Raw genomic sequence first — 27,381 nt, forward strand, 5'->3', positions numbered from 1 at the left:
ATCCGGGTAACCGCCAGTATGTACCTATCTTTCAATTAGCTAGACCAAATAACTGAGTACTTCCTAATGCGAATACTGAAATTACACTTTCTTGTTTTTTCACAGCTGTATACAGCAACTTACAGCTAGGCATGTATTCCAAGAATCTTACCACAAAGTGTCGACAAGGTGAATGTCAGAATGTCTCACAGATATAATTAAAGTCTGACTATTAAACTGACTAAATAAAGCTTCTGCTCAACAATTATATCACAAATTTCGGTTAAATCTAAACGCTCACTTGAAATAACTACTTCCTCTTCAAACGCGTTTCTTGTTGCTTCTGTATGGCATACATCCTTCGTCCAACTAGTCATCATGTGCTGAGAAATGAATATCAACATGGAATCTGATATATTATGGAATTTATGACATGACCTTTCACCGCTCTCACCCCGAGGAATGGAAGCTGCATCGGAAAATACTGAACTAAGCACTTCTTCAGCATATTAAAGGCTGTCCAGATTCATTGAACAAATTGTCTTACGTTAGCCAGTTCAGTAGTTTGACCAGTATCGTAAATTTCTTAGTTATGATTTTAGGTATTGTACTTGCGGCAATAGTATATGATATTCTTTTGAAGTACCTTTTTAACAATTTTTTCTGCCTTTTGTGGTAGGCTACGTACTGCTGCCGTGTGCAGTGAGATATACTAGTTGTGAGACTGATTGTCAGCGCCAGTATTTAATTTTTATTAAGTTGTGAACCCCCCCCCCCCCATGAACCATGGACCTTGCCGTAGGTGGGGAGGCTTGCGTGCCTCAGCGATACAGATGGCCGTACCATAGGTCCAACCACAACGGAGGGGTATCCGTTGACCGTAGGTGGGGAGGCTTGCGTGCCTCAGCGATACAGATGGCCGTACCATAGGTGCAACCACAACGGAGGGGTATCTGTTGAGAGGCCAGACAAACGTGTGTTGCTGAAGAGGGGCAGAAGCCTTTTCAGTAGTTGCAGGGGCAACAGTCTGGATGATTGACTGATCTGGCCTTGTAACACTAACCAAAACGGCCTTGCTGTGCTGGTACTGCGAACGGCTGAAAGCAAGGGGAAACTACAGCCGTAATTTTCCGCGAGGGCATGCAGCTTTACTGTATAGTTAAATGATGATTTCGTCCTGTTGGGTAAAATATTCCGGAGGTAAAATAGCCACCCATTCAGAGTCCGGGAGAGGACTACTCAAGAGGACGTCGTTATCAGGAGAAAGATAACTGGCGTGGAATGTCAGATCCCTTAATCGGGCAGGTAGGTTAGAAAATTTAAAAAGGGAAATGGATAAGTTAAAGTTAGATATAGTAGGAATTAGTGAAGTTCGGTGGCAGGAGGAACAAGATTTTTGGTCAGGTGAATATAGGGTTATAAATACAAAATCAAATAGGGGTAATGCAGGAGTAGGTTTAATAATGAATAAAAAAATAGGAAAAGGGAGAGAAGGAAACACAGTTGGTACATATGGATTGGGGTTGAGAAATGAAAGAGAAAGCCGTGTAGTAGAATTTTGCACGTAACATAACTTATTCATAACTTACACTCGGATCAAGAATCATAAAGGAAGGCTGTATACATGGAAGAATCCTGGAGATAGTAGAAGGTATCAGATATTATATAGTGGTAAGACAGAGATTTAGGAATCAGGTTTTAAATTGTAAGACATTTCCAGGGGCAGATGTTGACTCTGACCACAATCTATTGGTTACGAATTGTAGATTAAAACTGAAGAAACTGCAAAAAGGCGGGAATTTAAGGAGATGGGACCTGGATAAACTGACTAAACCAGAGGTGTTACAGAGTTTCAGGGAGAGCAAAGGGAACAATAGACAGGAATGGGGGAAAGAAATAGAGTAGAAGAAGCTCTGAGGCATGAAGTAGTGAAGACAGCAGAGGACCATGTAGGTAAAAAGACGAGGGCTAGTAGAAACCCATGGGTAACAAAGAAATATTGAATTTAATTGATGAAAGGAGAAAATATAAAACTGCAGTAAATGAAGAATACAAATGTCTCAAAAATGAGATCGACAGGAAGTGCAAAATGGCTAAGCAGGGATGGCTAGAGGACAAATGTAAGGATGTAGAGGCTTATCTCACTAGCGGTAAGACAGATGCTGCCTACAGGAAAATTAAAGACACCTTTGGAGAAAAGAGAGCCACTTGTATGAATATCAAGGGCTCAGAAGGGAACCCAGTTCTAAGCAATGAAGGGAAAGCAGAAAGACGGAAGGAGTAGTTAGAGGGTCTATACAAGGGCGATGTACTTGTGGACAATATTACGGAAATGGAAGAGGATGTAGATGAAGATGGAATGGGAGGTACTATATTGCGTGAAAAGTTTGACAGAGCACTGAAAGACCTAAGTCGAAACAAGGCCCCGGAAGTAGACAACATTCCATTCGAACTACTGACGGCCTTAGGAGAGCCAGTCCTGACAAAACTCTGGTGAGCAAGATGTATGAGACAGGTGAAATACCCTCAGACTTCAAGAAGAATATAATAATTCCAATCCCAAAGAAAGCAGGTGTTGACAGATGTGAAAATTACCGAACTATCGGTTTAAGTCACAGCTGCAAAATACTAAGGAGAATTCTTTACAGACGAATGGAAAAACTGGTAGAGGCCGACCTCGGGGAAGATCAGTTTGGATTCCGTAGAAATGTTGGAACACATGAGGCAATACTGACCTTACGACTTATCTTAGAACAATGACTAAGGAAAGGCAAACCTACGTTTCTAGCATTTGTAGACTTAGAGAAAGGTTTCGACAATGTTGACTGGAATACTCTCTTTCAACTTCTAAAGGTGGCAGGGGTTAATTACAGAGAGCGAAAGGCTGTTTACAATTGGTACAGAAACCAGATGGCAGTTATAAGAGTCGAGGGACATGAAAGGGAAGCAGTGGTTGGGAAGGGAGTGAGACAGGGTTGTAGCCTCTCCCCGCTGTTATTTAATCTGTATATTGAGCAAGCAGTAAAGGAAACAAAAGAAAAATTCGGAGTGGATATTAAAATCGATGAGAAGAAATAAATACTTTGAGGTTCGCCGCTGACATTGTAATTCTGTCAGAGACAGCAAAGGAGTTGGAAGAGCAGTTGAACAGAATGGTCAACAGTGTATTGAAACGAGGATATAAGATGAACATCAACAAAAGCAAAACGAGGATTATGGAATGTAGTCGAATTAAGTCGGGTGATGCTGAGGAAATTAGATTAGGAAATGACTCACTTAAACTAGTAAAGGAGTTTTGCTATTTTGGGGAGCAAAATAACTGATGACGATCGAAGTAGAGAGGATATAAAATGTAGACTGGCTATGACAAGGAAAGCGTTTCTGAGGAAGAGAAATTTGTCAACATCAAGTATAGATTAAAGTGTGAGGAAGTCGTTTCTGAAAGTATTTGTATGGAGTGTAGCCATGTATGGAAGTGAAACATGGACGATAAATAGTTTGGACAAGAAGAGAATAGAAGCTTTCGAAATGTGGTGCTACAGAAGAATGCTGAAGATTAGATGGGTAGATCACTTAACTAATGAGGAGGTATGGAATAGAATTGGGGAGGAGTTTGTGGCACAACTTGAGAATAAGGAGGGACCGGTTGGTAGGACATGTTCTGAGGCATCAAGGGATCACAAATTTAGCATTAGAGAGCAGCGTGGAGGGTAAAAATCGTAGTGGGAGACCAAGAGATGAATACACAAAGCAGATTCAGAAGGATGTAGGTTGCCGTATGTACTGGGAGATGAAGAAGTTTGCACAGGATAGATTAACAAGGAGAGCTGCATCAAACCAGTCTCAGGACTGAAGACCACATCAACAATAAGCTGTGAAAGACCAATCACACGAAGATTGCAGGCTCGATGCTCATAACAAAAATCTGCTAAACGTTTTACCATCACATATCCGTATTATTAGGTAAATATGGCACTTATAACTCTGTAATAAGAAGAATAAAATAGATCGATTCTCTCACTTTTAATTGAGGTTCCAATAACTGTCCTGCATACAATGTCGTGAAATGGAGAAGAGACGTCTCCCTTTCTCCATTATCGACATCTGATAAGAAAGAGCTCTTTAATTTTAGCAATATTTCCCTTCAAGAAGTGGTGGACCGTTAAGCTGAATCAGTGCAAACAGCTATGAGCCAGAGCGTCTCTGACTGTCACTAGTAATAAACTATTACTCTGTTCTCGCGCGAAAAGCAAGCAACAATACTTTAAAGAAACTAATAACTCCTTTTGTGATGGCAGGAGCCAATGATAGTACTCCAGTGGTACGGTTAATCTTATAGAATTGTGCTGTAACAATGATTACTATGTTGAAGTCATGGATTGAAAAGAACAAAGACTACCAAACGCGGCGATAACAAGAAATGATGAGATACATTTGTAGAGCCTCAGCTTGGTTTCGACCTGGTGCTGAAGTTGTCAATCATGTAAAACCTGTGTGACGACGATACAGGTAGATTTCCCACGTAAATATTGATTCACTTCATGGTCTTGCCCTGTCGTTGCTTCGCACGACTGTGCGCTGACTAGCGCACTCGCAAGCGCGCGCGCGCGCACACACACACACACACTCACTAGCTGTCTCTAATTTCGACGCTGAAGTTTGATATTTTGCTCAAAGGTGTCTACAAACTGCCTCTCTAATGGTGCAAAAGCGTGGCGTCCTTCGACGTCACCTCGGGCTCGGCAAAGCCTCATACTGCAAAGTCTTCTAATGGCTCTGAGCACTATGGGACTTAACATCTGTGGTCATCAGTCCCTTAGAACTTAGAACTACTTAAACCTAACCAACCTAAGGACATCACGCACATCCATGCCCTAGGCAGGATTCGAACCTGCGACCGTAGCAGTCGCGCGGTTCCGGACTGAGCGCCTAGAACCGCTAGGCTAAAGTCTTCTAATATTATACATTTTAAGAACCGATTGTATCGGTTGTTAAGATAATCTTTATAAATGCTTAAGCATACAACCATTAGTATCAGGAACATAACCCTCAGCACCGCGTTTCGTGAGCCAAGCTCCCGTCATCTACCTACCTAAACATGCACTCCAAAAGCACGTAAGGTCAAAATATCAAATAAAAGAAAGTTGTTTCGGCGTGAGCCCATCGTCTTACTTTAAAAGCGGCAACACAAGATTCTCTGCTCTCCACCAAATTGTTCCTTCCGTAAAGCGCTAAAGAAGGGTGTATCAGTTGCCTCTCCCTGCATCGCTAGTTCGTAAACATATGTACAGCTCTGACAGATTTGTGCGGACGGAATGCTTTGGTGGAAGGGCGGAGTAGAGAGTCTGGTGTTGCCGCTTTTAAAATTAAAGAAGGATTCCATGTGTGCTTTTGAAATTCATGTCTGTGTAGGATTAACTTAGAAAGCTAGTTGACAGGAGCTTGATACCCATAACTCGTTGTTGACGGATTTCCACACATTTCGCGGTCGAAAACAGTTCGCAGTGCTGTGAGCAAAAGCACAACCTTTGACACTGGTGACAGCAGCAGGACGATTCACCCTTTCCATAAGGAAATCGTGGGCCTGCAACCCCCCACTGAACATGATCGCACCCCTTTGGAGTTTAAAGCGGCCGCACGTTTTGTTAGTATACAATGCGGAACCAGTGGGGACCATTCAAAGCAATCCGGCGACATTTGAATGTGATACGAAACTGAAAAGTGTGTGAATGCTTTTTCGGCCCTCCTGTTAGTGCCCTTCTGTGGTGTGATAACGCGCGCGTGTGTGTGTGTGTGTGTGTGTGTGTGTGTGTGTGTGTGTGTCAGTGACACATGCGTGAATAAGACGGCAAGTGGTCCCTCTTAAGACCCCCCATTTCTGGAGCGTTCCTGGGTGCCACCCGACAACTTCTGTTGGTACCTGTACAGACACAGTCACTGATCACTAGGCACTGGTGTGACAGGTAGTGGTTTCGACATCATTGAGCTGAACAGTGCTCCGTTGCTAAATAAGCTACTGTTGTGTCACGCCAGCACTTAGTACCCAATAACTGACTGTTTGTGTACAGGTACATTATTAAAGTTCTCTATAAGGGTACGTGGCCGGCACTGAGGGTGTTGCCGAACTGTGTGGTCTTAGAGCGACCCTTTGTCGTTCTGTTATCGTATGTGTCAATGTCGCTCCCCCGTCCCGTTGTCACGCCGCAGGTGGGCACGAGTCGGAAAGCCTCAAGTATAAACAACCTTTATCGCTTTTGCTCAGCTTCAAAGTTCGTCGAATAGTTTCGAACAGTCAGTAGCAGTTCCAATTTCGGTCGCACTATGCTCCCAATAAGTGCGATCATGTCAGAGGGCTCACTGGCTTAGAGAGCGGTTGAGTTGACCGAAGAGGGGGGAGGAGGGGTCAGCAATATCAAAGATTGTGGAGAACGTCGTTTTGTTGGTCATCCCATTGCGAACAGTCGATTTTAACTACAAAATATGTGGAATCGACGCCCCAAGGGGAAGGATGATTTCATTGCACCCTATGGCGCTACATCCTGAGACCTTTTCCTCTTTATTGTCAATGGCGAAGTGTCTGTAACGTTTTCCTCGGCCGCTCATACGAAAATCGCGTGATTTAAACGCTGAGCGTTGTCTCAGCTGCAGAAGCGTCAAAAGAAGGGGTGAAATGTGGATAAGAGAGAGTATGATGACCTTCACATCGTGTGACGCGTCGACGACAAATTTGGGCAGAATTGTGGTGAAATGTAGTGCCATTGTGATATCATTAACTACCTTATACTTCACACGAACTTCATGGCCTTCTTTTCGCATGTGTCGACAACTTGCTGTCTGAAGCTTCTCCAAGTACTAGGTTGGGTTGTTTGGGGGAGGAGACCAAACAGCGAGGTCATCGGTCTCATCGGATTAGGGAAGGAAGTCGGCCGTGCCCTTTCAAAGGAACCATCCCAGCATTTGCCTGGAGCGATTCAGGGAAATCACGGAAAACCGAAATCAGGATGGCCGGACGCGGGATTGAACCGCCGTCCTCCAGAATGCGAGTCCAGTGTGCTAACCACTGCGCCACCTCGCTCGGTCCCAAGTACTAGTTTGACGTTGCACAGCTCCAGGGTTTTCGAGACTAGCTTCAAACTTATAAGTCGCAATGGGAGGCAATTGCTGGCTTCGAAAAAGTGATGTGTTAATTGTGTTACACAGTGAATATATACGCCCACTGAAACACTCTTTGCTTAGGAATATTATCTTATTAGTTCCCTTAGGGTTCCTCACCATCAAAAATTTGGGAATAGGTAGAGGTCGTTCCTGTCTCCCAGACGGACAGCAGGTGAGATGCACGTAAATGCTGATCATTGTATTGCAGACTCACGGAACATATTTCGAGCTCGCGCATAACTTTTCTTATACCGGATCATTTCTCTGTAGGAATCATTCAACTTCGAAACCACCTATTGTCTGAGCCCCAGCTATTTATTTCCGTTTGTTACAAACATAAGACTGTAGACAGCATAGCCTAGTTCTTCGGTATGTTTCTTGACTTAGGAAAAGTCTACGTTAGACATCCACACTGTCGATTGGAAACAAAAATCTTCTTTGGTTCGTAATTACCACCCCGAGTACTTCAAGAGCATGCGATGAGAACATTACCGTTCACTTTACATACGTAAATGAGTAGGCGAATGATTTTTGTACATACATCTCGCATACCCCGCGGTTTCAATTGAGGAGGTGTCAACTAAACTTAGATACTTATAAATAAATTATAAGTATCTTCACCGTATGATTATACAACTGGTGATTAGTCATCAGAAATTCAAAGAAGGTCTTCACAACTCGTCACAGATTTTCTCAATCAGAGCAAAATTGGTACGGAAATGCACAACGAACTGTACCGTCAAGCCTCATAAAGAAGGCATTGCGCATCATGAAGAGCTTTAGTTTCCGAATTCCTACATGCCACTTTTCAATACAAGAAGTCCGCCTCCATAGCTGAGTGGTCAGTGCCGCAGAATGCCATGCGGAGAGGGGGGGAGGGAACTATTCGATTCCCGGCTGGGTCTGAGATTTTCTCTGGTCAGGGATTGAGTGGCTGTGTTGTATTCATCATCTTTTGATATTTAACGACGCACAAGTCGCCGAAGTGGTGTCACCTCAAAAGACTTGCACCAGGCGACTGGTCTACCCTACAGGAGGCCCTCGCTACACGACATTTTATATCAGTACAAGAAAGAAATCTATTTCCTCAAATACACATCTCTTGTTGTAATGTGGATGATAAAATTAGGTAAACGCCCTATGTACTACATGCAACAGAAATAGAAAAGGAAAGGCTACACTACGTACCCTGCAATACACGTGTTACGGTAGTTTCTGGTGAAAAAGTCAAGCCAGCCGCGGTGGCCGAGCGGTTCTAAGCACTTCAGTTCGGAATCGCGTGACTGCTACGGTCGCAGGTTCTAATCCTGCCTCGGGCATGGATGTGTGTGATGTCTTTAGGTTTAAGTAGTTCTAAGTCTAGGGGACTGATGACCTCAGATGTTAAGTCCCATAGTGCTCAGAACCATTTGAACCATTTTTTTAAAAAAAGTCAATAAGTCGAAGACCTAGAAAACATATACAAACTGTATTACCAATTATGACTGTCGTTCTGGCCCTTGGCTATAGGTTATCATACAAGGCACACAACATATCGACATACAAACATTAAATATTTGCTGTATTGAGCCAACTAAGGGCTGTTGAAAACTTTACACGGGTCTGGGCATAAATAAAGCGGAAGCACTAAATGGTCACTGTATTTATTCAAGTACTATTTAAAAGTTGCTTTGTAGTTGTCTAATTTTTTTCTACAAAAAACTTTAGTACATACCTGATTTTATAACAGAAGGTGAAAACACGTATGATTTTTTCCTTGTATTAACTGGTCTCTGATTCTTTCATTTGTTGTAGGAGATATCGACCCCCCCCCCCCCCCCGCATGTCACTGATTCCTGATCAAATGCATCTTATATCGTATTGTCACATGCAGCTCACATCTGATGACGGCAACGTAATTTGCTGAAACAAGTCATCATAATAAAGGCTGTACAATAGCGATCTTGGCTGTTTGAAATTGTACGTCTGTTTCAGCAGAAATTTGTTATAGGCTAGCTGACAAAAGAATTGTTGCAACCAGAAGAAATGCCCGGATGTGAGTGCAAGTTTGTACCATACACACTATCGGCGGGTACGTAAATGATTAGAGCTGCTAGTAGCCACCAGAGTCCATTAGCGTTGTTCGTATTTACTTTTTTACCAGGCCTGGTAGGGTATACAAGGAGGGCGAACAGCGTCAGTTCTCGAATGATAACTGTGAAAGACATAGAGTTGCCGCATACTCGCGTTCATTGAATTTTCTCATTTTGACGAATCAGAAGGAGCGATGTGGCTTACTTGATAAAATCTTTCTAAAGCCAAGATCGCATATATATTTCTTCATTTAGGATAGCCAGTTTCGACACAGTTTACTGTCATCTTACGCTCCAAAATTTTTGTTGTAAAACGCGTTCATTTCTAGTTGAAACTACGCCAGGTTGTCATGTTAGCGGCTAAAATGTAGCACATTACACAAAGGTTTGTCATAAATAAAACATTTAAAATCGAAAAGCAACTTTTGCACTCGGCGGTGTTCAAATATGTAGGGTTCTTAAATAATAGATACGTCAAAAAAATTACAGTGTCAGTTTTACCTTCCAAGCCGTCTAACGAGAATCTTCAACGATTACAATATGTCCAGATGTGCTACTGGTGCTACTGTGCATTTTATTCTGTACTGTGATTTTAAGGACGTAACAATCAGCCGTGAATGCTACAAATGTGGATATGCTCAGGTGCACAAGATGCATTTTGATTTTAAATGTTTTATTTATGACAGACCTTTGTATAATATGCTATATTTTAGCAACCAACTTAAAAACTGGGCACGAGGTTCCAACTCAAAATGAACAGATGCTACAAAAATTTTCTTGAAGTCCTAGAGATGAGTGAAAACTTCGTCGAAACCGGTTGTTGTAAATAAAGAAACATTTATGAGATGTTGGCTTTAGAAAGTTTTTCCCAGGCTGAGAGGGGCCTCACTGTGTTTTTCCATTTGGCCGGCTGGTCGAAACGCGCACTATCCAGATTTGTGGGGCATTAGGATGTGACAGGGGCCGGATATTGGACTGTATGGGCACGTGACGGCAGGCATAGCCGTCGTCGAGGTTCCGATAGATGATGTCTGACCACCACAGCAGAGGATCGCCGTCATGTGCACAAAGCACGTCGTCACCCCATCACATCTGTGACTGCCATCTGAGAACAAGTAATGGACTCCTTGCAAAATTCCGTGTTATCCCGCACCAAAGATAGGAGGCTAACACTAACCGGACTAGGGAATTCCCGTCCCATGCATAGGCTGCCACACACATACACAACACTTAGGGCTATGTGTCTGCAATGGCAAAAGATTCCTGAATAGTCTCCATTCAGATCTCCGGGAGGAAACTGCCATGGAGGAGGTTTCCATGAGAAAAATATCGAATAATCAACGAAAGGATAACGTTCTACGAGTCGGGGTTTGGAATGTCAGATGCTAGAATGTGGTAGGGAAGGTAGAAAATCTGAAAAAGGAAATGCAAAGCCTCAATCTAGATATAGTAGGGGTCAGTGAAGTTAAATAGAAAGAAGACAAGGATTTCTCACCAACAGCAACAGAAAATGCTATAACGGAGGTAGCAATCGTTATGAATAGAAAGGTAGGGCAGAGAGTGTGTTACAGTCAACGGTTCAGTGATAGGGTTATTCTTATCAGAATCGACAGAAAACCAACACCTACAACGATAATTCAGGTATACATGCTGACGTCGCAAGCTGAAGATTAAGAGATAGAGAAAGTGTATGAGGATATTGAAAGTGTATGAGGATATTAAAAGAGTAATACAGCACATAAACGGAGATGAAAAATCTAATAGCCTTCGGGGACTGGAATGCAATTGTAGGGGAAGGAGTAGAAGAAAAGGTTACAAGGGAACATGAGCTTGGGACAAGGAATCAGAGAGGGGAAAGACTAATTGAGTTCTGTAATAAACTTCAGCTACTAATATCGAATACTCTGTTTAAGAATCACAAGAGAAGGCGGCATACTTAGAAAACACCTGGCGATACGGGAAGATTACATCGTGGTCAGGCGGAGATTTCGAAATCAGATACTGGATTGTAAGGCGAACCCAGTAGCAGATATACACTCAGATGACATTATAGTAATGATAAAGAGTAGGCTGAATTTCAAGAGATAAGGAAAGAAGTATCAGTGCGCAAAGAAGTGGGATACTCAAGTACTAAGGGATGACGATACAGGCTTGAAGTTCTCTAAGTCTATAGATAAAGCAATAAGGAATAGATCAGTAGGCAGTACAGTTAAAGAAGAATGGACATCTCTAAAAGAGGCAATCATGAAAGATGGAAAGTACAAAAAAGGTAACTGCGAAGAAACCATGGGTGACAGAAGAAATAATTCAGTTGATCGATGTTAGAAGAAAATAAAAAAATTTCAGGGAAATTCACGAATACATAAATACGTACAAGCAGCTGAGGAATGAAATAATTAGGAAGTGCACGCAAGCTAAGACGAAATCGCTGCAGGAAACATATGAAGAAATCGAAAATGAAATGATTGCCGGAAGCAGCATATAGGATAGTTAAAACAACCTTCGGTGACATCAAAAGCAAGGATCTTAGCATAAAGAGTGCAACGGGAATTCCATTGTTAAATGCAGAGGAGAGAGCAGATAGGTGTAAAGTGTACATTGGAAGCCGCTATGAGAGGGAAGATTTGTCTGAAGTGATAGAAGAAGAAACAGGAATCGAATTAGAAAAGATAGGGTATCCTGTATTAGAACCGGAGTTTAAGAGAGCTTTGGAGAGCTTAAGATCAAATAAGGCAAAAGGGATCGATAACATTCCATCAAGATTTCTAAAAACATTGGGGGAAGTGGCAACGAAACGACTCTTCTGCTTGGTGTGTAGAATGTGCGAGTCTGGCGACATACCATCTGACCTTCGGAAAAATATCATTCACACGGTTCCGAAGACTGCAAGAGCAGACAAATGCGAGAATTATCACATAATCAGGTTAACAGCTCATGCAACAAAGTTACTTACGAGAATAATGTACAGAAGAATAAAAAAGAAAATTGAGGATCTGTTAGATGACGATCAGCTTGGTTTTAGGAAAGGTGAAGGAACCATTTAGGGCTATTCTGACGTTGCTGTTGATAATGGAAGAAAGACTAAAGAAAAATCAAAACACGTTCACAGAATTTGTCAACCTGAAAAAAAGAGTTCGACAATGTAAAATAATGCAAGATGTTCGAAATCCTGAGAAAAATAGGGGTAAGCTATAGGGAGAGTCGGGTTATATGGAATAAGTACAAGAGCCGAGAGAGAATAATAAGAGCGTGATACTGCTCTACGCCTGATTACCATCGTCGGCTTACATGGCGGCGATCTGGTGAGAAGTCTTATGCTTTCAGTTTTTGGAGAGGCTCAACGGTGCTACTCCTGGTCTCATGGAGTGGGGTGGGTCATTGCCAACTGGGCAATGGTCGCCTACACATGACGTGTAGCCTTTTGATCTCTCTGCCTGATGTTGGATTCTCCCATGACCAGCAAAATCGGTTGTAGACGCTTCAGTCCGGAACTGCGCTGCTGCTACGGTCGCAGGTTCGAATCCTGCCTCGGGCCTAGATGTGTGTGATGTCCTTAGGTTAGTTAGGTTTCAGTAGTTCTAAGTCTAGGAGACTGATTACCTCAGATGTTAAGTACCATAGAGCATAGAGCCATTTGAACCATTTGAACCAGCAAAATTCTCAGATCTGTCCCAGATAGAGGATACACCAGCTTTATGTCACCATTACCAACCGGAACGTTGCTTGCATTCAGACCGGAAAGCCTGCAGACTTCTTATTGGTAGATGGTCTAATACTGTCAAGTTCTTTTTAAATTTGACTCCACTTGTTAATCACTGAAGTAACATTTCATACACTTGTGGAACATAAACTTCTACGACCGGAAATGTCTCAATTAACAAAATGTTCCAGGTTATTATGTTGTGATGGAATGGATTTTGCATTAAAACCCAGTGCTTCGTCCCCCTCTGCGAAGGACATTTTCAAAGGGGATCGTAGCTTCTTCGAGCTTCCCATTCACAGCCAGGCTCGCTACTGACTGCAGCATAATTCCGTTCAGCGTGCTCCGCGTGCTCCAGGGCAGTGGCGTTACGTCGCATGCTTTGAATACCCGGCCACATCTAGATGATGCTGGTTGCCGTCGTCCGCTGTTGCTGTCAACCCTTGCTGGAAGGCCGGTACACATCTTCTTCAACATCTGGATTCAGATGTCATTCAGTTGTACGCACTCCTCCTCCATCATCAAAATCCTGGGGCTTTGAATAATCTCTAGAGCCTCTTTGTATAGCCTTCCATGATTTCTGGTAGTGGCTGCCAATACTTGAGTCCTGTCAAAATGAATCTGGTTCTCTCCTGGCTGCAAAGCATGTCTTGCAACAGCTGGTCTCTCAATTTCCCCCTTCTACTACTACCCATGTACTGTTATGGTCATTTTATGACCGTTATATTTGTCCTTGGCTAATCTTAAGTGATCCTGTATCTTACGGGTGGATTCATAGATTACCGCGATGTTCAGTTTCTTCGAGATTTTTCCTACATTGTCAGAAACGTCCTTGATGAAAGGCTGGAAAACTTCCAATTTCACAGGCGCTTGTGCATCGCTATGACCCTTGTGCAGTGGTCTTAAAATTCTTTTTACCTCAGCGGACGAATAACCATTCTTGGTCATTGTATAGGTAACCTGTTTTTAATTCTGTGTCAATCAGCTCTGGTTCGCAAATGTTCCTTGCGCTATCCACCAACGTTTTTATGACAGTCAGTGGCGAGCCGGAGTGTTAACAGGACATCCAAAGAAACTATGATCCCCCTTGAAGATGTTTCCGCATACGGGGACGGAACGTCGGGTTTTATTGTGAAATCTATTCGAGCACGGCATAATAGCCAGGAAATTTTTATTAATTGTGACCTCATATACTCTCAACCCGCGAAGTTGCCTTTAACTTCTTACAAACCTTCTGGGTGCTTCCCCTTTAATGTCAGGCAGTGTATATGTGGCAGTAATTTTCCCAGGTTTTCACTTGACAAATGTTAGATTAATCATTAAAGTACGTTGCAATGAATGATCTTTCTTATGACGTGGCAGCGCATCAGTTTTTAGATCCGAAAACTCTCCCTTTCCCGTTACTCTATCAGTACAAACATAATGATATCTAATTTGTCGTTACGCAAATAAGTTCTCTCCCCTTTCGTGTAGCTACAGGCGTGTGGCGACAGATAGTCCGCCTATAGCTTTTGTTCTAAGGCAGAGTGACCACACGTGAGATTCGCGCACGTGCGGTCGCGCCAACTGTACGCTAATAACCCGGCGATGCGAGCAATTAAATGGCGCAGGTAATGCTGCCATAGTCTCTGTGAATTGGACTGTATCTGGCACTGCGCACCACTGCGAATTAATTGATCGTACACTCGCCAATTGCGTTTTCGTTATAACAGCTTTGCACCGGCCTCTCTGCCTCGTAGTGAGTGGATCACAGGCGCAATTCAGTTATCAGACCGGCACACGGTTGTGAACTGGGCGGACACGGTGTGTATGGTACAGGAAAATAGCTCGCCACCGGTGAATGCCCTACTTCGAATCGAATGGAGTGTAATTTGTTGGTTCCATTTAACATACTGTACACAAGTTCATCGAACAATGTCAGAGAGTCGGGAAACTAGATTAGTATGCCCAATATAAAAAATATGAGGAATTGTGCATTTAGAAGTATGGAAGAATACGATTACTAAGCACTGAGTATAAACTGATTTCATAGATGAAAAATAGAAAAGTAAACCAGGGCAGAGCAACATCGTTAGTGAATACTAGTGCCGGTTCCTACAAGTCAGACGCACTTCATACGTGCTTAAGTAAGCAACACGTAATTTTTAATCTGAGATGAATACCATTACGCGAATCTTCCGTCTATCCTTGGCAGAGCATATAAATAATATTGAACTGGAAACACTTTCCCAGAGCTATGCAAAATTATACTAGTTCAAATAACTTACTGGAATGCAGCCGGGTGACGTCCTCCACAACCGCCTACATTTCGACAGGTGCGCACCTTTTCATTGTCAAGGTAAAACTGCAGCAAATAAACACTGTGCAAGGGAATTTAAAACATCGGTTTACAGAGCAAAGTTTTCAAAAAATTATACTTATTTGGTCTCGAAATGCCAGCTGATGACCAAATAAGGACAACGTTGCAGAACTTTAGGAAAGTTTTTTCCTGTTTAATGTTACAACATAATTTTTACCTCCCAGTTTTCTCTCGTTCCTTACTCAGAAAATTGAATTAACTGAAACATCTTTAGTTTTCAACAGAGTTTCCATTTTAACTATTTCACCTCTCGGTTCAACCAGTCGCCTCTTCAAATAAACCAGTCAAAACCCGGCAAACACGCTAAAGGACAAAATCACAACAACGAATAATAATTAATGTAGAATAATGAAATTTCAGGAATACATTTGTCTAGGTAACATATTTAAGTGATTAAAGTTGCAAGATCAGAGGTTGATATAAGCACGAGACAAGCTATTGCAAATGCGAATTGCTGATACATTGACATAACCGATGTAACTGTCAGAATGTTGAATGCCGGCATGAAAATGTGCGTGCATTGTGTTGTACAGGTGCCACATGTCAGTTTGTCGGATGGAGTTTCATGTCTATTGCACATGGTCGGTCAACACAGGGACTGTTAATGCTGTTTGTGAATGAGGTTGGTTCAAATGGCTCTGAGCACTATGGGACTCAACTTATCAGGTCATTAGTCCCCTAGAACTTAGAACTAGTTAAATCTAACTAACCTAAGGACATCACACACATCCATGCCCGAGGCAGGATTCGAACCTGCGACCGTAGTGGTCTCGCGGTTCCAGACTGCAGCGCCTAGAACCGCACGGCCACTTCGGCCGGCGATGAGGTTGGAGTTGTCGTCCGATGATGTCCCATATGTACTCGAGCGGAGATAGATCTACAGACAGAACAGGCCAAGACAACATACTGACACTATAATAGAGCATGTTGTGTTGCAACATTGGTATGCCGGCGAGCTTCAGCCTCCTGGAAAACACCCCCTGAAATGCTCTTCATGAATGTAACCACAGCAGGTCGAATTACCACAATAATGTACTGTTTTGCAGTCAGGGTGCGTGGGATAACCACGAGAGTGCCCCTGCTGTCATACTAAATCGCCTCCCAAACCGTAACTTCCGGGGTAGGCCTGGAGTGTACAGCACGCAGACAGGTTGGGCGCTGGTCCTCAATTGGCCTCCTTGTAACCAACACACGGCCATCACTGGTACCGAGGTAAAACCATCAACAGAAAGGGCAACAGCCACCAACCTGTTCGTCAATGCGCTCTTGCTTGATGCCATTGAAGAAGCAAATGGTTGTGGTTCGGCGTGAGTGGAATGCACGCAACAGAGCGTCTGGCTTGGAGTTGTCCTCGAAGTAACCAAATGGTTCAAATGGCTCTGAGCTCTATGGGACTTAACATCTGAGGTCATCAGTCCCCTAGAACACAGAACTACTTAAACCTACTTAGAACTAATTAAACCTAACTAACCTAAGGACATAAAACACTTCCATGCCCGAGGCAGGATTCGAAACTGCGACCGTAGCGATCGCGCGGTTCCAGACTAGAGCGCCTAGAACAGCTCGGCCACTCCGGCCCGCTTGAAGTAACCGCTTTGTTCGTTGTGCCACTGTGGTGCCAACTGCTGCTCAAATTGCTTCTGCAGATGCGGCACGACTCGTCATACCCATACGCCGAACACGATAGTCCTCGCTCTGGGTAGTGCCACGTGGTTGTCCTGAGCCCGGTCTTGTTGCGACCACACATTATCGTAACCACCGCTGCCAGCAGTCATGTACACTGGCTACACTCCTGGCAAGACTTTTTTCTGTATCACACAAGGAGCATCCAGCTTCTCGTAGCCCTGTAACACCACTTTGTTCAAACTCAGTGAAGTGCCCATAATGGCGTCATCGTCGCCTTAAAGGCATTCCTAATTGACGTGACCTCACCACGTCCAGTCTCGAAGGTAACATAGGTTCACGACCGTTACTGCGTGTATGATCTGTATCCTGGCAGAGGCGCTACTAGCGCCACTCTTATGCGACTGGCGCTAACTTTGAACAGACATCATCTTTCAGATATAGAAACACGCGTCCCAACTTTCGTTTATGTCGTACACCTCCTTGGTGTTGCGATTTTGTTTAGCTTCAGTGTACATAGAGAGCGAACCAGCTCAAGCTTCCACCTTCTTAAAATATCTTAAACATTTAGGACCGTCATATTAGGTCACGTAACACATTAGAATGCCTCAGACTCGGTATCGGCCGTAAACAAACATAGAAATCCTACGTATCCCATCCATCAGGATGTCCATACACTACAATGATTGTCCCGAAATGGGGAGTGGCCCAAATTCGGACTGCATTAACCCACTATCCACGAGACCCAAAACTCTTTGATCCGTCTCATCTGCTGTTATAGCCCAGATATCCTTCTAACCAAGTTCTGCCACTCTAACCAAACCCTTCACCGATACTCAAAGCACATCCGTTGACCTTTCCGTCAACGAATTCTCTATCTCTTCACCTCCTCCGTCCACACACACACTCACTCACACACACACACACACACACACACACACACACACACACACCGCAGATTAGATCCCAACAACTCTATTGTGACCCATCTAACGTCCAGCGGCGATATGTTGCCGCTCCTGAACCAACTCATATAACTAATACATTTCATTATACACTCCTGGAAATGGAAAAAAGAACACATTGACACCGGTGTGTCAGACCCATCATACTTGCTCCGGACACTGCGAGAGGGCTGTACAAGCAATGATCACACGCACGGCACAGCGGACACACCAGGAACCGCGGTGTTGGCCGTCGAATGGCGCTAGCTGCGCAGCATTTGTGCACCGCCGCCATCAGTGTCAGCCAGTTTGCCGTCGCATACGGAGCTCCATCGCAGTCTTTAACACTGGTAGCATGCCGCGACAGCGTGGACGTGAACCGTACGTGCAGTTGACGGACTTTGAGCGAGGGCGTATAGTGGGCATGCGGGAGGCCGGGTGGACGTACCGCCGAATTGCTCAACACGTGGGGCGTGAGGTCTCCACAGTACATCGATGTTGTCGCCAGTGGTCGGCGGAAGGTGCACGTGCCCGTCGACCTGGGACCGGACCGTAGCGACGCACGGATGCACGCCAAGACCGTAGGATCCTACGCAGTGCCGTAGGGGACCGCACCGCCACTTCCCAGCAAATTAGGGACACTGTTGCTCCTGGGGTATCGGCGAGGACCATTCGCAACCGTCTCCATGAAGCTGGGCTACGGTCCCGCACACCGTTAGGCCGTCTTCCGCTCACGCCCCAACATCGTGCAGCCCGCCTCCAGTGGTGTCGCGACAGGCGTGAATGGAGGGACGAATGGAGACGTGTCGTCTTCAGCGATGAGAGTCGCTTCTGCCATGGTGCCAATGATGGTCGTATGCGTGTTTGGCGCCGTGCAGGTGAGCGCCACAATCAGGACTGCATACGACCGAGGCACACAGGGCCAACACCCGGCATCATGGTGTGGGGAGCGATCTCCTACACTGGCCGTACACCACTGGTGATCGTCGAGGGGACACTGAATAGTGCACGGTACATCCAAACCGTCATCGAACCCATCGTTCTACCATTCCTAGACCGGCAAGGGAACTTGCTGTTCCAACAGGACAATGCACGTCCGCATGTATCCCGTGCCACCCAACGTGCTCTAGAAGGTGTAAGTCAACTACCCTGGCCAGCAAGATCTCCGGATCTGTCCCCCATTGAGCATGTTTGGGACTGGATGAAGCGTCGTCTCACGCGGTCTGCACGTCCAGCACGAACGCTGGTCCAACTGAGGCGCCAGGTGGAAATGGCATTGCAAGCCGTTCCACAGGACTACATCAAGCATCTCTACGATCGTCTCCATGGGAGAATAGCAGCCTGCATTGCTGCGAAAGGTGGATATACACTGTACTAGTGCCGACATTGTGCATGCTCTGTTGCCTGTGTCTATGTGCCTGTGGTTCTGTGAGTGTGATCATGTGATGTATCTGACCCCAGGAATGTGTCAATAAAGTTTCCCCTTCCTGGGACAATGAATTCACGGTGTTCTTATTTCAATTTCCAGGAGTGTATATTAGAATGTTTCGGCTACCACCACCATCAGTTAAAAACGTTGTAAAATAACGTTCAGTGTCAGTATCAATAAAAAATATGGGGGTTAAGTGGGATGTCAACTGTTATTTGACTCCATGGTAATGCATACATTTCATTGACACTGACACTGACGCTGCTGTACACCAGAAATGAGCAACTGGCGACCGCGGGCTGGATCCGGCCCGCGGTTGTTCTCAGTGTCGGCCGTGGAAGTAATTGTTGGAAGACTGACCCAGACGCTGGAAATGTATTTATGTAGTGTTACAGAAACAACCGATGCGCAATCGATAAGTCATCATACATATTTTGGGACAAATATTTAAAATATGCTTGCTAATAGTGTTTGTAGATATTAAGACACTAAATTTCAAACACTCGAATGGCCTGCCTATAGCCAAAAATAGTAAAATCTAAAGGTATACCATAAAGGCAAGCAGTGGGGAGGCGACCTCGGTTAATAATTTTCGTAGTCTGCAGTTTGCTGAGTTGGTCGCAGATGGGTGAATTGTAGTGCAGCGAAAACTAGAAATCTGTATTCCCTCATTTATTAATCCATTTTTACGCATGTCGCTGTTAGGCATAATCAGGTTCCTGGTACAGATAAAAACGACCTTACCTAGTTGCATGGTTGACTTGCGTGGTTGGCTTCTCATGTTCGTTGCAAATCAGCCGTATAACTACGTAATCCTCTGGTTTTTTTTTTTTCTGAACCAGGATTCTGATGATGGCTTTTGCGTAGGCAGTTATAACTTTGGTTCAGGCGAGTGGCCTCGGTGACGATCCATGTTAACGTATGTTTACGGAAACAAAAGAATAACGCAAGTAACATACATTATGAACAGTAAGACTCGGAAAAGAGAGAGTTAAAATGAGAAGTTAAGTAATAATATTATTGTCATCAGAATCGACAGCAAACCAACGCCAAAAAAATAGTTAAAATTAGTTTACAAATGATAATCATGATTGGGCTTCTTGGCTGTGATTTAGTTACTTGAAGAAATAAAGCAGCCACTCACCTTTCATATAACTTTATTTATACCAAGATACGTTTCGGTTTTCACTCATCTTCAGTTGGCCTAATAAAGTCTTCATCAATGTTGTGCTTTTGTCAACTGTATTTTGATCACTGCAGCTGCCTTTTAATCTGTAATCTCTTGAGCTTTCTTTCGCGTTAACGTACATAACACTCACACTTCCAGATTAAAGGATGTACTGATGCAGCACAGAATTCGGCATGTTATATCAAAAAATCGAGGATGAAGAGCGATTCTCTTCATATTACAATCAGGAAATTTTTGTCATGTAGACGTTGCTACTACATGGTGTTGATAATATGTGGAAGAAGTAAAATAATGAACATCCCTAAAAAGCACAAAGGAAGAGGTACCTCCTGTATAATATTTCTGCAGTAATATTTTACAAGATAAAACTAGTAGTCTGACCAGTGAATATCCGGTACGGCTGCTGTGGAAATTCTTTACAGAGGAAGCTGCCACTGTTTAACAATCCATTAATTTGTGAACATTTCATAATAAGGTCAAGGTCTTCTCGACTTAACGCTTGGTTCGAACAAAATGGTGCCTTCCTTAATTGAGCCGATATTCGCAGCCAGTTATAGGGGACCTCCAATGTAGACTCCTAATCATGCAGCAGTTTGGGCAATCTTTCGCATTAACACGTCAAGTGACACATGATGGAAAAAAATGGGATGCCGAACATCTGGATTTGTAGTCATATCATTTGGCAATCGAGCTACGCGTGTTACACTGTACCGCCGTGAAATAATATCAATGACATTTTTTTATTACTGAAACATGGTCGTCAACAGCATTGCTATGAAAAGACAATTGTGTGAATTCGAGTAGCGGTACAATTCATAAATTCAACTAACTTTTACAATCGTACTAAACATGCATGACTCCCATACTTTAAATCAATAACAAAGGTACATCTCACTCTTGGTCACATTAATCTGTTTTATGTTTACTCATGCATTATGTTCTTAGAAACTCCTGTGTATGACAGTTTCTGACTCTTAACCATTATAGTACCGTTCAGCTAGGATGCACTAATCATTTTCTGCCAAATCTCGGCCTAATTCCATTCGATTTGAAATTAATTCCATTTGAGCGTTGCTTAAAATTCTTTATAAACTGTTTAAAACCACAATACAGAGAAGAAAGAAATTACCTCCGCATTGCCGAATAACTGCTGCGGCAATTCTCGTACGTAGTACTGCATTCATTTCTCTCTTTCCGTTAGAGAGCCAAGGACGATTAAGCTTGCGTACAACAGCGCTCACCTCCCTCTCTTTGCTTTCCCCTTATGAGAAAGCACATGTAACGCATAAAAGCGGCGGACTGCACGGTATTGTGTGCAACAGACAGCGGCTGCGGTGCGTTATTTTAACGAGAGTCTGCGGAACGAAATGAAACTCAAGCAGCACTGTGGAACGAAGCACCTGTCATAAAAGTTATATTTTGAGCGCGGTCTTACTTGAATATTTAGCAAAACTGCTGCACTCGTCGAAATTAACTCTCATGTGTGAGCGACTGCTGGCCGCGATAGCCTGAGGCAGACTAGCTTCATGTTCCACGACTGCTTCTGGGAATACCGGACCAGCGAAGTGAACAGTAATCAGGAAACATCCTGTACAGCTATTGGCGTAATCTGCACAGCTCTTTGCGGTAATTTTGATCGTAGCAGACACTGTAAGTATCTAACAATTGCTATAAGAAGTAAATTGGTGCAGTTAGCGGCAAAAAGTCTCTTTGTATGCTGTCATGAATTTTTATTCATTAGGCTCAACGTGGTCAAGAATGTGAAAATACGATCTTAGTTTTCAATAGAAACTTCTACAAGATCGCTGGCTTATAAAATAATATGACTGCTTCCCAGTGTGCTAACTATCACCTTCACATCAAAAAAATTACAGAAAAACTAATGTTGATAAAAATTTCATCGTAATAGGAATATGTACAGTATAAAAAGAAAAGAAAGTGACAGTGAACATAAAAATAGTAATGCTACATAGTGTAACACATCACCTGTTGTACAATTAAGTACTCAATCTTTAAAACTACTATGGAGACTGTGATGCTGCTAATTAGGATAAAGACAAAAGTAAGTTTCTTAGAGAGCACCACTGTATGGCCAATTACTTAATTAAATTTATCGCATTAAAACAAAGTTACACAAAATACATTATAAAAGAAGTCGACAGATTAAGGTAAGATTGTAAAACAGTGAAACAGCTGAAAATAAGAATATGCGTGGATCATATATGAGGTCATAAAATAAGTATTCTAAAGAACAGGCTGCTAACTGATAATGAAAGGTATACTTCAGTAATTTACGAACTCATGTAATAAGTAATTTTCAAGATACAAAAACAGTAAATGTTGTTCTTTCAATAAGCTCATCGCACATTAGTAATTTACAAAATAATTTAACAAATAAAATTCAAAGGGCAAAAGGACAGAGGGGGAAGCTGTGCCATCGATGAGTTCCTTCCAGGCACCACAGAACACAAAAATAGCGTACACTGAAACGACGAAGAAACTGGTATAGGTAAGCATATTCAAATACAGATATGTGATGAGGCAAAATACGGCACTGAGGTCGGCAACGCCTATATACGACAACAAGTGTCTGGCGCAGTTGTTAAATCGGTTACTGATGCCACAATGGCAGGCTATCAAGATTTAAGTGAGTTTGAACGTGGCGTTATAGTCGGCGCACGAGGGATGGGACACAGCATCTCCGAGGTAGCGAAGAAGTGGGGATTTTCCTGTACGACAATTTCGCGAATGTACCGTAAATATCGGGAATCAGGTATAACATCAAGTCTCCGACAATTCTGCGATCGGAAAAAGATCCAGGCAAGAACGGACCAACGACGACTGAAGAGAATCGTTCAACGTGACAGAAGCGCGACACTATTGCAAATTACTGCAGATTTCAGTCTTGGGCCATCAACAAGTGTCAGCGTGCGAACCATTCGTCGATATGGGCTTTAGGTGCCGAAGTCCCTCTCGTGTGCACTTGATGACTGCACGACACAAAGCTTTACGCCTCGCCTGTTCTCGTCAACACCGACATCGGACTGTTGATGACTGGAAACATGTTGCCTGCTCGGACGACTCTCGTTTCAGATTGTATCGAGTGGATGGACGTGTACGGGTAGGGGGACAACGTCATGAACCCATGGATTTTGCATGTCAGCAGGGGACTGTCCAAGTTGGTGGAGGCTCTGTAATGTTGTGAAGTGTGTGCAGTTGGAGTGATAGGAGACTCCTGACACGTCTAGATACAACTCTGATAGGTGACACGTACGTAAACGTCCTGTCTGATCACCTGCATCCATTCATGTCCATTGTGCATTCCGAGGGACTTCGGCAATTCCAGCAGGACAATGCGACACCCCACACGTCCACAATTGCCACAGAGTAGCTCCAGGAACATTCTTCTGAGTTTAAACACTTGCGCTGGCCAGCTAACTCTCTAGATTATTGAGCATATCTGATATGCCTTGCAACGTGCAAGAGAGCACCCCATCGTACTCGACCCGATTTATTGACAGCCCTGCTGGGTTCATGGTATCATTCCCCTCCATCACTACTTTAGACATTAGTCGAGTCCATGCCACGTCATGTTGCGGCACTTCTACGTGTTCGAGGGGGCCCTACACGATATTACACAAATGTACGTTTCTTTGGCTCTTCAGCGTATACGATCGTGTAAGACCCATGTTACGATACGGAAATAAAGAATGACAACAGCGCACTTGGTGGGCTGGCATCGAACTTGTAATACGAGAAAATATGGTGCGGAAGTCCGTATTTTTAAGTTCGAAATACACGAGTTAGAAGACAATATTTTTGATTTGTACTTTGTGGGTGGGCCTTGTTGTCTAGCACTATCGTGCGTGTCTGCAAACAAAGTTTTGGTGATCCTGTGAAGTAACATATTCGAGAAATCTCATTGAAAAACTAAAATTAACTTCTCGTAGCTAGGATTCACAGACATGTAGAATTTAGAAAATGTCCTTGTGGTTGACTTTTGACTGTAAAAGCGTTCATTTTTAATAACCAATATTGCAATTTCTTCTGTGTTGCCATTATAATTGAAAATAATTGCACTCTAGTAGCAGCCAAAACTCATCTGACACGACATTTCACAGAAGCTGGTTTCATGACATTGTGTTCGTGACTAAGAATTCTTGTATCTGTAGCACTTTTTGAATTGCATTGTCAGTACCTTGTTTATGCTCTGCTTCATTTTTGCATGTATAAATAATATTGGATGACATAAAGGGTTCAATATTTGGTTTTGTTTCTTGTAAAAGAGAAGCTGTTTTCCTTGCTTAGTGTTCTGTGGACATTTGTTCATGTCCGCAATCCGTGTGTGAACTGCTCGTTTTAAAAACTTTACAAGTGTGTCATTTGTATGCTACTTTATTTTAGTCGCATCCAGTTTTTGCACTTTCTCGAATTCAAGGGGGAAATTCATGTCAGCAGCTTTTGACGGAATTGGTATTCAGCTTTATTACATCTTATCATGTTATGAGTATATATTTCTGCGTTTAAAGATACTTATTCCTAATATGTGATCTGAGGCCTTGTTTCTGGTTTCGAAGCTTATCCAGTTTCTTCACCAGCTGCAACATATCCTCCCCATAGAGGTTGGTAATACGTAATTTGAGGCGTACACGGCATATATGCTGTTTGAACGGTTCTAGAGTATCCAGCCAGATACAGTCGTCGAATGTCCACGATATTTCGGCGAATAATCGTTCCGCCATCATCAGGTGGTGCTGATGCAATGGCCTGTCTGCTCTCTGGTGCTAGTATTTATCCCTCGTGGGTTGAGGTGTGATTACGTGCGCTGATGGCGCGCGGCGTTTCCTTGGCGGGGGTGCAGTGGTTGTGATAGGTGGGTAGGGGGGGTGTGGCGTTGGCGGGGGGGGGGGGGGGGGGGCGCAGAGTTCTTTCCGGCGGCCGTGACGGAATGATTTTGTGTCTGCTTGCACCGTTGCTGCTTGGTACAGGTTAGTATTGGTTTCCAGGCCTTATTGAGTTGGTAACCAATGTCCCTGTTGACAAGGTTATCACGCGAATGGCCTCTTTGGACACGCAGACCCAGTAGTTATTTGTGGAGACCAGTACTTTTGGCTCGTCATAATTCGCTGTGTGTCCAGTGTTTATGCAATGTGCTAATATGGCACAATGGTTTGGTTGTTCTAGGCGGGCATAGCGTTGGTCTTCTTTGCATCGATCTGCCACCGTATGAACTGATTGACTGACACATGATTTGCCTCTTGTTGTTGTTGTGGTCTTCAGTACTGAGACTGGCTTGATGCAGCTCTCCATGCTACTCTATCCTGTGCAAGCTTCTTCATCTCCCAGTAACTACTGCAACCTACATCCTTCTGAATCTGCTTACTGTATTCACCTCTTGGCTCCCTCTACGATTTTTACCCTCCACACTGCCCTCCAATACTAAATTTGTGAGCCCTTGATGCCTCAGAACATGTCCTACCAACCGATCCCTTCTTCTAGTCAAGTTCTGCCACAAATTTCTCTTCTCCTCAATCCTATTCAATACCTCCTCATTAGTTATGTGATCTACCCATCTAATCTTCAGCATTCTTCTGTAGCACCACATTTCGAAAGCTTCTATTCTCTTCTTGTCCAAACTATTTATCGTCCATGTTTCACTTCCATACATGGCTACCCTCCACACAAATACTTTCAGAAACGACTTCCTCACACTTAAATCTACTCGATTTTAACAAATTTCTCTTCTTCAGAAACGCTTTCCTTGCCATTGCCAGTCTACATTTTATATCCTCTCTACTTCGATCATCACCAGTTATTTTGCTCCCCAAATAGCAAAACTCATTTACTGGTTAAAGTGAGTCATTTCCTTATCTAATTTCCTCAGCATCACCCGACTTAATTCGACTACATTCCATTAGCTTCGTTTTGCTTTTGTTGATGTTCATCTTATATCCTCGTTTCAAGACACTGTTGACCATTCTGTTCAACTGCTCTTCCAAATCCTTTGCTGTCTCTGACAGAATTACAATGTCAGCGGCGAACCTCAAAGTATTTATTTCTTCTCATGGATTTTAATACCCACACCGAATTTTTCTTTTGTTTCATTTACTGCTCGCTCAATATACAGATTAAATAACAGCGGGAGAGGCTACAACCCTGTCTCACTCCCTTCCCAACCACTGCTTCCCTTTCAAGCCCCTCGACTCTTATAACTGCCATCTGGTTTCTGTACAAGTTGTAAATAGCCTTTCGCTCCCTGTATTTTACCCCTGCCACCTTCAGAATTTGAAAGAGAGTATTCCAGTCAACATTGTCAAAAGCTTTCTCTAAGTCCTCAAATGCTAGAAACGTAGGTTTGCCTTTTATTAATCTGGCTTCTAAGATAAGTCGTAGGGTCAGTATTGCCTCACGTGTTCCAATATCTCTACGGAATCCAAACTGATCTTCCCCGAGATCGGCTTCTAATAGTTTTTCCATTCGTCTCTAAAGAATTCGCGTTAGTATTTTGCAGCCGTGACTTATTAAACTGATAGTTCGGTAATTTTCACAACTGTCAACACCTGCTTTCTTTGGGATTGGAATTATTATATTCTTCTTGAAGTCTGAGGGTATTTCGCCTGTCTCATATATCTTGCTCACCAGATGGAAGAGTTCTGTCAGGACTGGCTCTCCCAGGGCTGTCAGTAGTTCTAATGGAATGTTGTCTACTCCCGAGGCGTTGTTTCGACTCAGGTCTTTGAGTTCTCTGTCAATCTCTGCACGCATTTCATCTACATCTACATCCTCTTCCATTTCCATAATGCTCTCAAGTACATCGCCCTCGTATAGACCCTCTATGTACTCCTTCCATCTTTCTGCTTTCTCTTCTTTGCTTAGAACTGGGTTTCCATCTGAGCTCCTGATATTCATACAAGTGGCTCTCTTTTCTCCA

The 27,381-nt window shown here is 43.4% G+C and overlaps 1 protein-coding gene across 1 annotated transcript in view; it reads left to right on the forward strand.

The window, feature by feature from the left end:
* Positions 1 to 27,381, forward strand: part of LOC126176362 (uncharacterized) — a 1,325,137-nt gene that overhangs the window by 1,067,525 nt on the left and 230,231 nt on the right. The window lies entirely within an intron of this gene.

This window comes from Schistocerca cancellata, chromosome 3, assembly GCF_023864275.1.
Source record: "Schistocerca cancellata isolate TAMUIC-IGC-003103 chromosome 3, iqSchCanc2.1, whole genome shotgun sequence".
Classification (NCBI taxonomy): Eukaryota; Metazoa; Arthropoda; class Insecta; order Orthoptera; family Acrididae; genus Schistocerca; species Schistocerca cancellata.